Raw genomic sequence first — 13,855 nt, 5'->3', positions numbered from 1 at the left:
CCCTTGGTGGCTGGTGCAGTGGCTCCAGTTTAGAGCAGCTTGTTTGCAAGCTCCTGTGAGCCAGCACTCATGGACTGTCCTGCAGTGAATCTCCATGTGTGTTGATGCTGTAGCAAATGCCATCTGGGCAGCTTCTCTGTGTGAAGAGTCTGGTAACAAAGCTGTCTTCCCTGTGAAGGCAGGAGTGGCTTTGTCCTGCTTCTGTGACAGGCCTAGCCCCTAGCAGAGTGCCCTGTACCTGGGGGAGGTCATCTGTCTGCTGACTGGCTGAATGAAAAGGACCAAGGCGATGGCCTTGTGTGTTCAGGACCAAGGGAACTGCCTGGTGGAAGGTCTCTGGGTCTGAGCTCCTTGTGTACCCTCTGTGGGGCTCCGTCAGTCTTCTGTGATGTCAGAGGCTTGATCTTCTGCACTTTGTGATGTCACTGCTGAGCCACCTGCCCACAGCCACGCCTTCCCAGGCCCTGTGGCACTCAGCCTGTTCCTGTCCTGTCTAGATGCTGTTCTGAACAGATTTGCTGTGTCTCTGTCTCTTCCTCCCAAGGGCAGCCCGTATCTGACGTGACTCATATCCTGAGTCCAGCAGAGTGGCCAGTACAGTGGGTCCTCACCATGTGTTTGTTGAGTGAATGCACAGCTGCAGAGTCTCACCAGGGGCCCCAGATGATGCATGGATAGGAAACAGATGACCAGTGATGTGTTTCTGGAGATACTCAGAGATGCTGCTGAGAGGGTGGGGGGAGTGGGTTCTGCACTGAGCTGGGGCAGGGGATAAACAGTGCAGGAGCTGAGGCCTGGGTCAGATGATCCAGGAGCTGGTTCCCCTCTTATGGCTTGGGAATGACCTAACCTCTCTGCTGCATCCGAGAGATGCCTCAGATTGTTGTATTGAATGAGACGATACCCGGGACATGGTTAATTACTGTTATCATGTTTATTATTAAGTAAAATTTCTAGCTGTGTTAGGCCCAACCAATAATTATGGGGCCAAGGTGGAGGAAGATTACAGATTGGAGGCAGAGGGGAGACATGAGGTTTCTGACATCTCTCTCTTCTGGTTACTCCATCCTTCCCCTAAAATAGCTCAAGGTCTGCTTTTGCATCACCTGGAGGCAGGGTGGACCCTGGGCCTCTGAGAGGCTCAGGAGAGAGCAGTTCATGGTGTGGGATGCAGTTGTAGAAAGGGCTGGAAAAGAGTGCAAAGGGAAAGAGGCACTAAGGAGGCATCCGGATCCTAACTGTATTAAAGGAAAGATGTGAGTAACAGCACTTTGTGAAACCTTGAATTTGTATGCTGCCTAACTAGCATTACAACATGCTTATCCTCCTGTTATGAGTGTTTATGCTGGGCAGTGGGTCTTTTAGGTTAGCTATATTTCTTAAATTTTAATGTACTTCTTCTAATCCTAATTCTAATTCTTCTAATTCCCACAAGCATTTCTTCAGGGTGAACCATGCTGTGCTTGGGGTGGTTCAGATGGTAAAGAATCTGCCTGCAATGCAAGAGACCAAGGTTCCATCCCTGGGTCAGGAAGATCCCCTGAAGAAGGGAATGGCAACCCACTCCAGTATTCTTACCAGAGGAATTCCATGGACAGAGGCATAGTCAGACACTACCGGGCAATTAACACTTTTTTCCCACTTTTACATTGAGCGCACTGTGAGCTTATAGAGAAGAGGGCCCTGCCTTTGTGAGGCTCACCACCCACTGTGCCTGTGAAGCTGGAGAGTGTTAACTCAGGTTCCTCGAGGCCGGGAAGAAGTCCCCTGAACATCGCTTCATGGCTGGTGGCAGACTGGAGGAGGCTGGGAATATAAACTGGCCTTCCTGGGCAAGCACGTAGTGACCTACCAGGCCTGCCTGCTCCCAGGCCGCGTGGAATGCGCTCCTGCCTGGGGAAGGGAGCTCAGGCCATTTTAAATGCAGAGGAAGAGAGAGGGTTCCAGCCTCTAAGGCATATGCCTCATCTCTTGGATCTCCTACCTGGAGCAGTGACTCAGAACCTACTGTATGCTTTGTTGAAATGCCAGAGGGACATCCTCACCAGCTAAGGTGCTGCTGCTCCTGAGTGTCCTCTGTGAGGTGTTGCTAGGCAACGAATCGAACACCTTCATCATGGTCCAGCCCACAGCTCCCTTTCAGGTGGCACTGTCCACAGGTGCTGACCAGGTGTGAACATCATTGCCACAGAAGCAGTTTGCTGCCCATCTGGTCTCCCAGGTGGTGACTTGGTGTTGGATTGAACTTCCAAATTGGTCACTAGCCACTTTGTGAGCCTCTGTGCCTTTAGTTCAGTGTCCCAAGTGTCATTTTAAAAAGGCCTGCTTTGTTCTGGCTCCTCCCCTAAGTGGGTCAGGGTAAATTTAGACAAGATCTTTAATGGCTCTGAGAATTCAGTTCAGTTTGGACTTGACTTTTGAGGACACAGTTCTCAGGGGGAAGATGTTCCAGTCTTATTCTGAACCTCTGCTTTAACTAGTCTGCTCTGATTATAACCTCCTTCAGGACTGAGGTCAAGCCAACAAGGAGGAAGTGACAGGAGAGGTCCACTGTGGCCTGGAGAGCAGAGGCTTTTTACACCAAAAATCCCTCTGCCTTCCTGGGACGTGCAGCCCATAGCCCATGGGGGATCCTGCCTCTCAGCCAGGCTGTAGCTGCTCCAGAATTCCTAAAGGGAAGCAACTTCAGGGACTAAGGAATGTCCTTGAATCTGTTCACGTCACTTTGCTAGCAGTAAGAAGTCAGCTATTCATATCTAAATAAAGTGTGAGGAGATGATGGACATGAGAGGAGGTGGGCTCCACGCCTTGTCCTCCCCGCTGCCAGCCCACCCTAGCCAAGCCTGGTGCTGCCTCCGCCAGAGTCATGGTGTCAGCTCTTGCTCATGGAATTGTGGGGTGGGACAGTGCCCGGATGACCCCTCCTTAGTGACAAACATGTTTTAAGTAAATCACTCCTGTGGTCACATCTGTGGCTGCTCCGTGGCCCCTCCAATCCATGATTCTGTGTTTCTTCACTTGGGCCGAGGTGTTACACTTCAAGTGTGGCAGTGCTTTAGGCAATATCCCTGCCTTCTCCACCATCCATGCAAATATAAATACAGTGTCACCATGCCTCAGTTCCTCCTCCTTGTCAGTTAACGTCAGAAAGGACACCACATGAACGGCAGAAGCAGTGGTAGGTGACCACTGCATTTGGAGAACACCCTGAGAAAAGAATTATGGTCCGGTCCATCGGGAAGATCCCCTGGAGAGGGAAATAGCAACCCTCTCCAGTATTCTTGCCTGGAATATCCCAGGGACAAAGGAGCCTGTAATTCCATGGGGTTGCAAAGAGTCGGATACGATCACTCACTCAGGTCGCTTGAGGCTACTCTACAACCTTGAAAAGAAATGAATTTGGTGACATTCAAGATGTGATTTAATCTCTTTAAGGTCCAAGACAGAAGCAGCTGGACTGAGACGGGCCAGGTCCGCCTGACAGCCTAAGCATGTCCGTAGCAGGACCAGCTCAGCCCCACTCGCTCTGCGGGCAGGCTGTATGGGTGGGCCCCCTGCAGCCCCTCTGCTCAGGGATGCCTGGGCTGAGTCTGGCTTCCTGGTGCCTTTAACTATGACATTAGGACTGCTAAGTCACTTCAGTCGTGTCCGACTCTGTGCGACCCCATAGACGGCAGCCACCAGGCTCCCCCGTCCCTGGGATTCTCCAGGCAAGAACACTGGAGTGGGTTGCCATTTCCTTCTCCAATGCATGAAAGTGAAAAGTGAAAGTGAAGTCTCTCAGTCGTGTCCAACTCTTAGCAATCCCATGGACTGCAGCCCACCAGGCTCCTCCGTCCATGGGATTTTCCAGGCAAGAGTACTGGAGTGGGGTGCCATTGTCTTCTCCGGACATTAGGACAGTCACCTTGATTTCCAAGATTGTCAGTCTGTATGAGACAACCCTGTTTCTAGAACAAGTGTCCTCTGGCAGACCGTGTGCTGACTCGGTGTCGCCGCTCATCCTCACAGCCACTTTGTGAGGTAGATGCTGTGATTCCCACTGCACAGAATTAGAAAACCAAGCCCCTGGCAGGGTGAGGACCATGCCCATGACTGTACCGTGTTGTACCCACGTCTCTCTGACTCAGCCCCTGAGCTCTTACACGTGGTTAAGATGGGCTCTTGAACAATGCTACAGAATAGAATTAATACCAAAGGGGATTCATTAAAAAATTCCAGTGCCCAGGTCTCGCCCCAGACCAATTACATCGTGAGGTCTGGGGCAGGAGGTGGGGATGGGGTTTCTGAAGGCCCCCGGGTGATCCCAGTGTGCAGGAAGGTTTGGGGATGTCTAGGTTAAGCACTTCTGCTCTGCTAGCTTCTTAATTCCCAATCTTAGCTGCCCAGACCCGCAGGGGACCCATCTAAGTATACTGAAGGATACGCCCACGGGAGTCTGATTTATTTGATTTGGGAAGGGCCTTAAGTTACTCCGGGCGACTGCTGTGAGGCAGAGACCATTGTGCTAAGTTTCAGGGGAAGCACCCTCTGAAAATGATTGCCATGGTTAAAATTATATATTAAATGAGGGCTTGGTGAGGACACTTTTATAGTCTTTTTCAACGTGCACTTGTAATTCCCTAGGAAGCCACTCTTCACCTTTGTCTCAGTTTGCTGGCTCAGGGGAGGAGCTCCGTCTGGACTTTTCCAGCAAATGTAGCTGGAAAGAAAAGGGAAGGGGTCAGGAAGCAGTGTCACTGGAATGTTCTAGCTGTTCGCTTGTGCTTTATCCCTGTAGTCAGTTCAGTAATACTGTCTATCCTCTGAGGTAAAGGAACTGAAAGTTCTGTTCAGGAAGAAAATAATAACTTTGCATAGCTTTAAACTCTGTTAACATGAAGTAGAAGCTTTATAGGAGAAGGAAATGGCAACCCACTCCAGTATTCTTGCCTAGAAAATCCCATGGACGGAGGAGCCTGGGAGGCTACGGTCCATGGGGTCATGAAGAGTCAGACACGACTGAGTGACTTCAGTTTTGCCTAGAGCAGCTTTATATGCTGTGAAAATTTAATCTCTTTTTTCTTAAAATGTGTGCTTATTTTTTATTGAAGTATAGTTGATTTATAGCGTGTTTCTGGTGGATGGTAAGGTCATTCAGTAATATATATATATGTGTGTGTGTGTGTAATTATTTGGATTCGTTTCCATTACAGGTTATTACAAGATATTGAGTGTAGTTCACTGTACTGTACAGTAGGTCCTGTTGTTTATCTATTTTATATATAATAGTGTGTATATGTTAATCCCAAACTCCTACTAATTCATCTCTCCCTGTTTCCTCTTTGGAAACCATAAGTTTGTTTTTTATGTCTGAGTCTCTTTTGTTTTGTAAATAAGCTCATTTGTATCATCTAGATTCTACATATTACTGATACCGTATGATGTTTGTCTTTCTCTCACTGAGTATGATTCTCTCTAGGTCCAGCCATGTTGCTGCAAATGGCATTACGTCATTCTTTATTATGGCTGAGTAGTATTACATTGTGTATATATACCACATCTTCATCTTTTTAATCCATTCATCTGTCAGTGGACATTTAGATTGCCTCCATGTCTTGGCCATTGTAAATAGTGCTGCTATGCACAGGGTGTGTGTTTCTTTTCTAATTATGATTTGGCTCAGACCATAAAGAATCTGCCTGTAATGCAGGAGACCGAGTTTGATCCCTGGGTGGGGAAGTTCCCCTGGAGAAGAAAATGGCCCACTCCAGTATTCTTGCCTGGAGAATTTCATGGACAGAGGAGCTTGGTGGGCAACAGTCCATTGGGTCACAAAGAGTCGGACTGAGTGACTAACACTTTCACTTTTCCATATATATGCCTGGGGATATATATATGGGATATATGTATACGATTGCAGGATCATGTGGTAGCTCTATTTCAAGTTTTTTAAGGAACCTCCGTACTGTTTTCCGCAGTGGCTGTATCAATTTACATTCCCAGCAAGAGTATAGGAGGGTTCTATCCCACACCCTCTCCAGCATTTATTATTTGCAGATGTTTTTTTAAAGAGTTAAATTTTTATAAAAGATTTTATTGAAGCATAGTTGATTTGCAGTGCTGTGTTAATTTTTTCTGTGCAGGGACGTGACTTAGTTATACATATACATACATGCATATGTATGTATGCACACATGCACACACATGTTCTCTCTCACACTCTTTTCCATTATGGTTTGTCACAGGGTGTTGAATATAGTTCTCTGTGCTATACAGTAGGGCCTTATTGTTTATCCATCATATATGTAATAGTTTGCATGTGCTTATCCCAAACTCTCAGTCATCCTCCACTCCGTCCTCTATGAGTCTGTTTTTATTTCATTGATTTGTGTCATATTTTAGATTCCACATGTAAGTGATACATGGTATTTGTCGTTCTCATATTTACTTCCCTTAAGTATGATAATCTTTTGGTCCATCCTTGGTGCTGCAAATGGCACTATTTGATTTTTTTGATGGCTGAGTAATATTCAGTTGTATAAATGTGCCACATCTTCTTTGTCCATTCATCTGTGTCGATGGACATTTAGGTGGTTTCCGTGTCTTAGCTGTTGTAAGCAGTGCTGCAGTGAACATAGAGGGTACCTGTATCTTTCCTGAATTATAGTCTTATCTAGGTATACGCCCAGGAGTGGAGTTGCTGGATCATATGGCATATGGCATATCTAGTTTTCTGAGGAACATCCATAGTGGCTGCAGCAGTTTACGTTTCCATCAGCAGTGTAAGAAGGTTCCCTTTTCTCCGCATCCTCTCCAGCATTTGTTATTTGTAAACTTTTTAATGATGATCATTCTTGACTAATGTGAGGGGGTACCTTGTAGTTTTGATTTGCATTTCTTTAATAATTAGTGATGTTGAGCATCTTTTCATGTGCTGATTGGTCATCTGTGTGTGCTTTTTGAAGAAATGTCTATTTAGGTCTTCTATTTTTTCATTGGGCTGTTTGTCGTTGAGTTGTATGAGTTGTTTGTATATTTTGGAAGTTAAGCCCTTGTTGGTTGCATCATTTGCAAATATTTTCTCCCAGTTTGTAGATTGTCTTTTTGTTTTGTGTATGATTTTCTTTGCTGTGCAGAAGCTTATAAGTTTGATTAGGTCCCACTTGATTTTTGCTTTTATTTCTGTAGCCTTGGGAGATTGAACTAGGAAAATATTGCTGTGATTTTTTTGAGAATATTTTGTTTACATTCTGTGATATCTTGTCATATATTTAGGTCGTTAAGCCATTTTGAGTTTATTTTTGTATTAAGTGTGAGGGTGTGTTCTAACTTTATTGATTTACATGTGGCTGTCCAGCTTTCACAACACCACTTGCTGAAGAGACTATCTTTTCTCCGTTGTATATTATCATCTCCTTTGTTGAAGATTGTAGATATGTGGGTTTATTTCTAGGCTTTCTGTTCTGTTTTGTTCATCCATGTCTGTTTTTGTGCCAGTACCAGGCAGTTTTAATTACTGTAGCTTTGTAGTATTGTAAGTCTGGAAGGATTATACCTCTGGCTTTATTCTCTTTCCTCAGGATTGCTTTGGGAACTATGGGTCCTTCATGGTTCCATGTAAATTTTAATATTATTTGTTTTAATCTGTGAAAATTTTCATGGGTAATTTGATAGGGATCACATTTAAAAAAAATGTAGATTTAAAAAAAAAAGTATGGCCATTTTAACCATATTCATCTAATCCAAAAGCATGGAATATCTTTCCATTTCTTTGAATCATCTTCAGTTTCCTTTAGCAATGTTCTATAGCTCTTAGTATGTAAATTGTTCACCTTCTTGGTTAGTTTTATCCCTATTTTTTGATGTGATTTTAAATTGGATTTTTAAAACTTTCTCATCCTGATATTTCGTTACTGTAAAGAGAGGCAACAGGTTTTGTATGTTGATCTTGTGTCCTGCTACCTTGCTGACTTTGTTGATCAGTTTTAATGGTTTTTGTGTGGAATCTTCTGTATAGACACCATGTCTTCTGTACATAATGGCAGCTTTACCCCTTCCCTTCTGACTTGGATACCTTCTATTTCTTTTTCTTGCCTGATTGTTGTGTCTAGGACCTCCAGTACTATGTTGAAGGGGAGTGGTGAGAGTCGGCATCCTTGCTGTGTTCCAGAATTCAGTGGGGCAGCCTTCAGCTTTTCATTGTTGAGTATTATGTATGTTGGCTGTGGGTTTATTTTATTATGTTATGTTCCCTCTATACACAGTTTGGTGAAAGTTTTTATAAAAAATGGATGTTGAATTTTATCAAATGCTCTTTCTGTGCCCATTGAGATGATCATGTAGTTTTTGCTTTTTCATATTACTTACCTATGCATTCCCATTTTTTGACAGTTACTCCAGTCAGGATGGGCTAAGTTGTGCTGCCTTAATGAACAGTTCCCAAGTCTCAATGGTGTTACTGCACAAGGACTTATTTGTTCCTCATGCTGCAGTGGGTCTGTGTATGGCACCACTCAGAGGCCCAGATGAAGCGTCAGTGGTCTCCCAACTGCTGAGGCAGAAAAGCAACATAGTAAGTGGTGTATTAGCTCTTAAAACTGCCAGCAGAAAGTGATATATGTGACTCTGGTTCATCATTCATTGGCAAAAAGCCACGCCTAACTTCAAGGGAAAATGGGGGTGATTTTTATAATGTGCTCAGAAGTAGGTGGACTAATCATGAACAGTTCTAGTGACTACACAGCAAAATTCCTATGTATCTCATTTTTACTGGCACTGCCGTGAGAATGCGGGTGCCTGTCTGGATTCTAGCTCATAGATGGGCATGAGCCACAAGAAGACAGTGCCACCGTGGCTCCTGGTGTCACGTTAACACTTCAGCAGTGAGAGTCTTTTAGTGGATCAGAGTGGCTCTTCCTGTGAAATGCCATAGTGGATAGGTGCCTCAGGAGGGGTAACTTGCTTTTTGGCTAGGACAGCCCTTACTATGGGATTACTGTGTTGAGGTGGATAGCAGGGTCCTGGGGGTCAGGATGGATGAGCTACTTTTTAACCCTTTGCTTTTCTCTCCAATAAAGCGTAGCATGGTGTCACATTCAGTGAAAATACCAGTTCAGGATACAAAAGTAATTGAAAATAAATTGGAACCTCTCTTCAGAAACTTGAAAGGAGTATTACATGTACAACCTAGGCAGTCCTTCTGCAAGTTCTCTTTCTCAGTCTGGTTCCTCATTGTTTCCTTCAAGACTTTTCCCAAACAGGTCAGCATGAGGTCTTCCTAGACCTTCCTCTCCACACCCCGCCCGCCCCCACCGCACACCCTCCGCCCCAGCCCTGGGCAGAATCAGTCCCATGTCTGTGCTCACTCTACACTTAAATGTACTATTACAGCACATATTATATTGTTTTATGATGTGACATTTATAGAATCATTTTACTTCACAAATCTAGTCTAAGTGCTTGACAAGTATTAGCTGTCCAGACCTCATACCGTACCTATAAGGTGATCATTGTTTACATTGCAGAGCAGAAAACTCAGACTTGGGGGGCACAGGTAGTTTTCCCAAGGGTGTTTGGGTAGATAGTGGTGAAGCAGGATTTGAGCTGAGGTAGTTGGACACTATTGACCAGGGGATAAGCCTCGTGGGAGCAGGTACATGACTATGTTTGAGTCCCCACAGGTCCATCCAGCCTCTGGTCACTAGGAATGTTTTATAGGTGAAGGAGCACAGTGTTCAAACCTGTGGATGGACCATAACTTGTTTGGCCTGTTTCCAAATTTTTGTGTATAATTTGTGCTGTTGTGAATCTATTGTACAAATTACACTGATGTCACTGGAATAATTTGGGGTAAATTCCCCTAAGTGAAGTGACTCAATAAGTACAAATGGTTTTATGTATAATTGCTTATTGCTTATAAACAGTTTTATGTATAATTGCTTATTGCTTAGTCATTCTCCAGAAATTTGGAACTCAGAATTTATAATTCCACCATCTATTTTCAGATGCATCCACTTCATCATACTATCTTCAGCACTTTGTATTTTAATCAGTTAAAATCACCTGTATGGGGAAGACTGGAGTTGAATAATGAGTGGTGAATTTGTTCCAGGATTACTGTGGGGATCGTGAAGTTTGGATTCCTGGTGCCCTGTTGAAGTTTATTAGCTCACTAGGAAGTTACAGAAGCGTCTGTCTTTGAAATAGACTGGGTTCATTCGGTGTACTGGACAGAACTGAGCCTAGAATAAACAAAGTTAGCTATCTTTTTGTTCCTATCCAACTTTTATGTTGTGCAGTGCTTATAACTGGGTGCCTCCCCAACCCTCCCACACTATCCAAATACCCAGAGTCCTCTGTGGTCCCCTTATAAAGACACCTTTAAAGACTAGGAACCCATTCTTGCTAAATGGCAGATAACTGACTATAGCTTAGAAGTGCCAGGTTCTTTTTGGAGAAGAAGCAGACCTTTGAAACAGAACAGGAATGGGAATCTTGTGTGATTTTTGTGCCCAAAGTGTGGGGGGTTAAGAGAGAAGCCTGTTCTTGATCCAAGGCCACTCACAGGGCTGCTGGCCCAGCCTGAGAGGCAGCCGCAGAGCCAGTGAGGGCCTGGCTTGGTTTTTATCTGAACAGCTGCGGTAGATCCTGGAGTGTGGCGGTAGGCCCTGTGGGAGCCTCAGCAGCAGGTCCTACAGCCCAGCTCTCGATGAGCGGCCTGTGGCCAGCCTGGTGGCTCGATGCTAATAATAACAGCAGCAACAGAAACCCTGGAGCTATCAGCAAGGCTGCTCTGGGTCAGCGCAGCAGCCATTTGTCAGGAAGCCTTCATTCTGGCCCGACCTTATCCTCACATCACAGTAGTGTTCTAGAAAGTTCTTTTCTTCCTTGCTTAATATCGTTCCATGGATTGCCCCCTGACCTAGTGTAAAATTCCCTCTTCCCTGTGTACTGTGAGGCCTCCCCCGCCCCCCTCAGGTCACAGTACCCATCCTTCACTTCCAGGGACACACAGGCTCAGCTCTTCATCACCACTTTTCACCAGCTACCTCCTCTGCATGCCCGACAGCTGCTTCTTGCCCAGACCTCAGTTCATGGGGTCTCTCCCAGGAAAGCCTTTTAGCTCACTGTTCTCCATCACACTCACACCTGTTTACTCTGGTCTCTCATCACATGACATAAGCTCTGAGAGAGCAGGGAGCCTCTTTTTGTTTGGTTTGGTCCTGGTTGAAAGTTGCTGTTGGCAGATCTTAGTACAGGATCTTGCACATAGTAGGTACACAGTAAACCTTAATCCTTACATGCCCTGGGAATTACGTATTATTGTCACTCAAATGAGTTTTCAAGAAATGGCCCTTTAAGATTGCAGTCCTTTGTGTTCAAACCAGGATTCAAATCCAGCTTTCTCTAGTCTGAGTGGAGTAGCCCAGAGTTTACTAAAGACTGATGTCATCAGATTCACTTAGATGGGCAACTTGCTTATGACTCAGCCTGAGTTCCTGCTATACTTGTTTCCAGTGCCGCCTCAAAGAATGGTGCTGAGAGGACTAAAGGCAGACAAAGCATAACACGTACTGGTGGCCCCAGGAAATGACTGTGTTTGTAAAGACAGTGCAGTGCCTCAAATTTGCGAATTGACTAAGTGGATAGGGAAGCCTGGCGTGCAGTCCACGAGGCCCCAAAGAGTTGGACATGACTGAGCAACTGGACTGAGTGTCCGATTATTCATTGTGACTTGCTTCCTTTTGGGGAATCATGAAGGCTATTTAAGGTAAACAAAGCATTTTCTTTTGTTTTAAAAATGAACAGATAAAATGTAGTAATCTATATAGTGGAATATTCTGAAAGTACTGACAGGCTGTGGTGTGGGTGAACCATGATAACAGGCTAGGTGAAAGAGGCCAGACATGTTCACACTGCAATTTCATTTACATGAAATGTCTTGAATTGGCAAAACCACAGAGACAGAAAACAGATCTGCGGGTGCCAGGCCCTGTGGGGAGGGACTGCTTAATGTGTATGTCCTTGTAGGGTGATGAAAATGTTGTGGGATTACACAGTGGTGATGACTGTACAACACTGAATGTTCCAAATCCCACGGGATCGTATACTTTAAAATGGTTTTTGAAACACAGTTAAAATCCACAACTTAAAAAAAGTCAATGAATTAGAAAACAGAAAATGATAGTTGCACTTCTCAGCTGTTTCTGGACAGAATAAATGTGCATAACTCTGACAAGCTCAGTAAAGTGAGTGAGACACAGATGTGCTAAAGGGAATTAGAATAATGATTCGCACAGATATATATTTTTAAAAGACACGTAATCCTGAAAACCTTAATGTAGCAAGGACTGGGCAGGGCACACCCGGTGGGTGTGAGGACTCTGAGCTGGCTTGGAGGAATCTGCTTCTGCCTCTTTGTTTAGGACATAAGAGCAAATTGCACATGAGGGACAGCGGGTGGGGACGAGAACAGACAAGCAGCTGCGCTTTACCCACTTCGTGCCTCACTCCATTTGGACGGGAGTGTAGAAACTAATTTCATCCTCTTGTCCTGCCCATGCAAAAGTTGGAGAGGTTCCACAGTAGATGGATTCAAGAATACATATGCCCGACCCTTAGAGAACTAGATGGTCAGAGGGGCTCCAAACCACTTTTGAGGCACTGGTGCCGCTGACATGGCTATGTCCCTGCAGGCTCTCCTCCAGCAGTGACCACACCACTGCCCGGGTGCCAGGTCTTCATCTGCCCCTCCCCACACCTCTACTCCTCTTCCCCACCCCTGACAGTCTCTCCTGCCTTCCCAGTTAATCCTGCTCTTCCTCTCAAGTCCAGCTCAAGCCCCGCTTAACTTAGGATTTACACTGTACTATCTCTATATTTTGTTTCTGTGTCTAGGACTCATCTCCAGGGGCCCCCCACCATCACGTCCAGGCTTCCCCGCCTTCCAGTCACCCTTTCTCTATTCCCACTGCCCTGGTGGTTTTCCTTTACTGGACCAGTCTGGTAGTGACAATCTCAGGGTGCGACATGTAAATGAGAGCAGACCCACGAGAGTCTTCAGTCCTGGGGCTTCTGTTGATGCAGCTGCTAAGAGATCGTCTTTCTCTCGGAGTTGCTGAACTAGTGAGAGCCTCTGGGGGCCAGGGCTGCCAACTCTTAGGATCCTGTCTGAGAACAAAGCCGCACAGGGCAGCTTTGATGTGTGTGTGTCCCGGATTGTAATTGCGCTGGATGCTGGCACTTTCCCAGTTATGAGCACCAGCAGCTTGCCTGCTTGCTTGCAAGTGGAAGTGTTAATGCGCCTCCCATCACTCATGGTGGGCAGAGGCTGACCGGGAAAGAAATTTGTCAACTTGCAGTGTCTCTGGGGTTAAGTATTTATCTTTTGCATTAAAAATTGTTACTGTTGTAAAATACATGCAGCACTCACCATTTAGTGGTGTTTAAGCGTAGAGCTCAGTGGCATTAAGTACATTCATATTGTTGAGCAGCCATTAGCTCCATCCATTACCAGAACTTTTCATCTTCCCAAACTGAAACTCTGCACCCGTTAAACACTAACTATCCTCATTCTTTCTCAAATTCCTGCTCACCATGACTTGGTGTATCTATGAATTTGACTACTGTGGGTACTTCCTGTAAATGGAATCATACAGCATTTGTTGTTTTTGTGACTGGTTTATGTATGGCCCTCAGCATGCTGTCCTCATGGTTTATCCACACTGCAGCAGGTGCCAGAATCTCCTTGCTTCCTAAGGCTGAATAGTGTGTGGATGAACCATTGATGGACACTTGGGTGGTTTCCACTCTCTGGCTACCATGAATAAAGCTGCTGTGAACGTGGGTGAACAAATACCTGCCCAGTCCAAGG

The sequence above is a fragment of the Bos mutus genome, chromosome 24 (assembly GCF_027580195.1).
Source record: "Bos mutus isolate GX-2022 chromosome 24, NWIPB_WYAK_1.1, whole genome shotgun sequence".
NCBI classification, from domain to species: domain Eukaryota; kingdom Metazoa; phylum Chordata; class Mammalia; order Artiodactyla; family Bovidae; genus Bos; species Bos mutus.
This window is presented reverse-complemented; position numbering follows the sequence as displayed.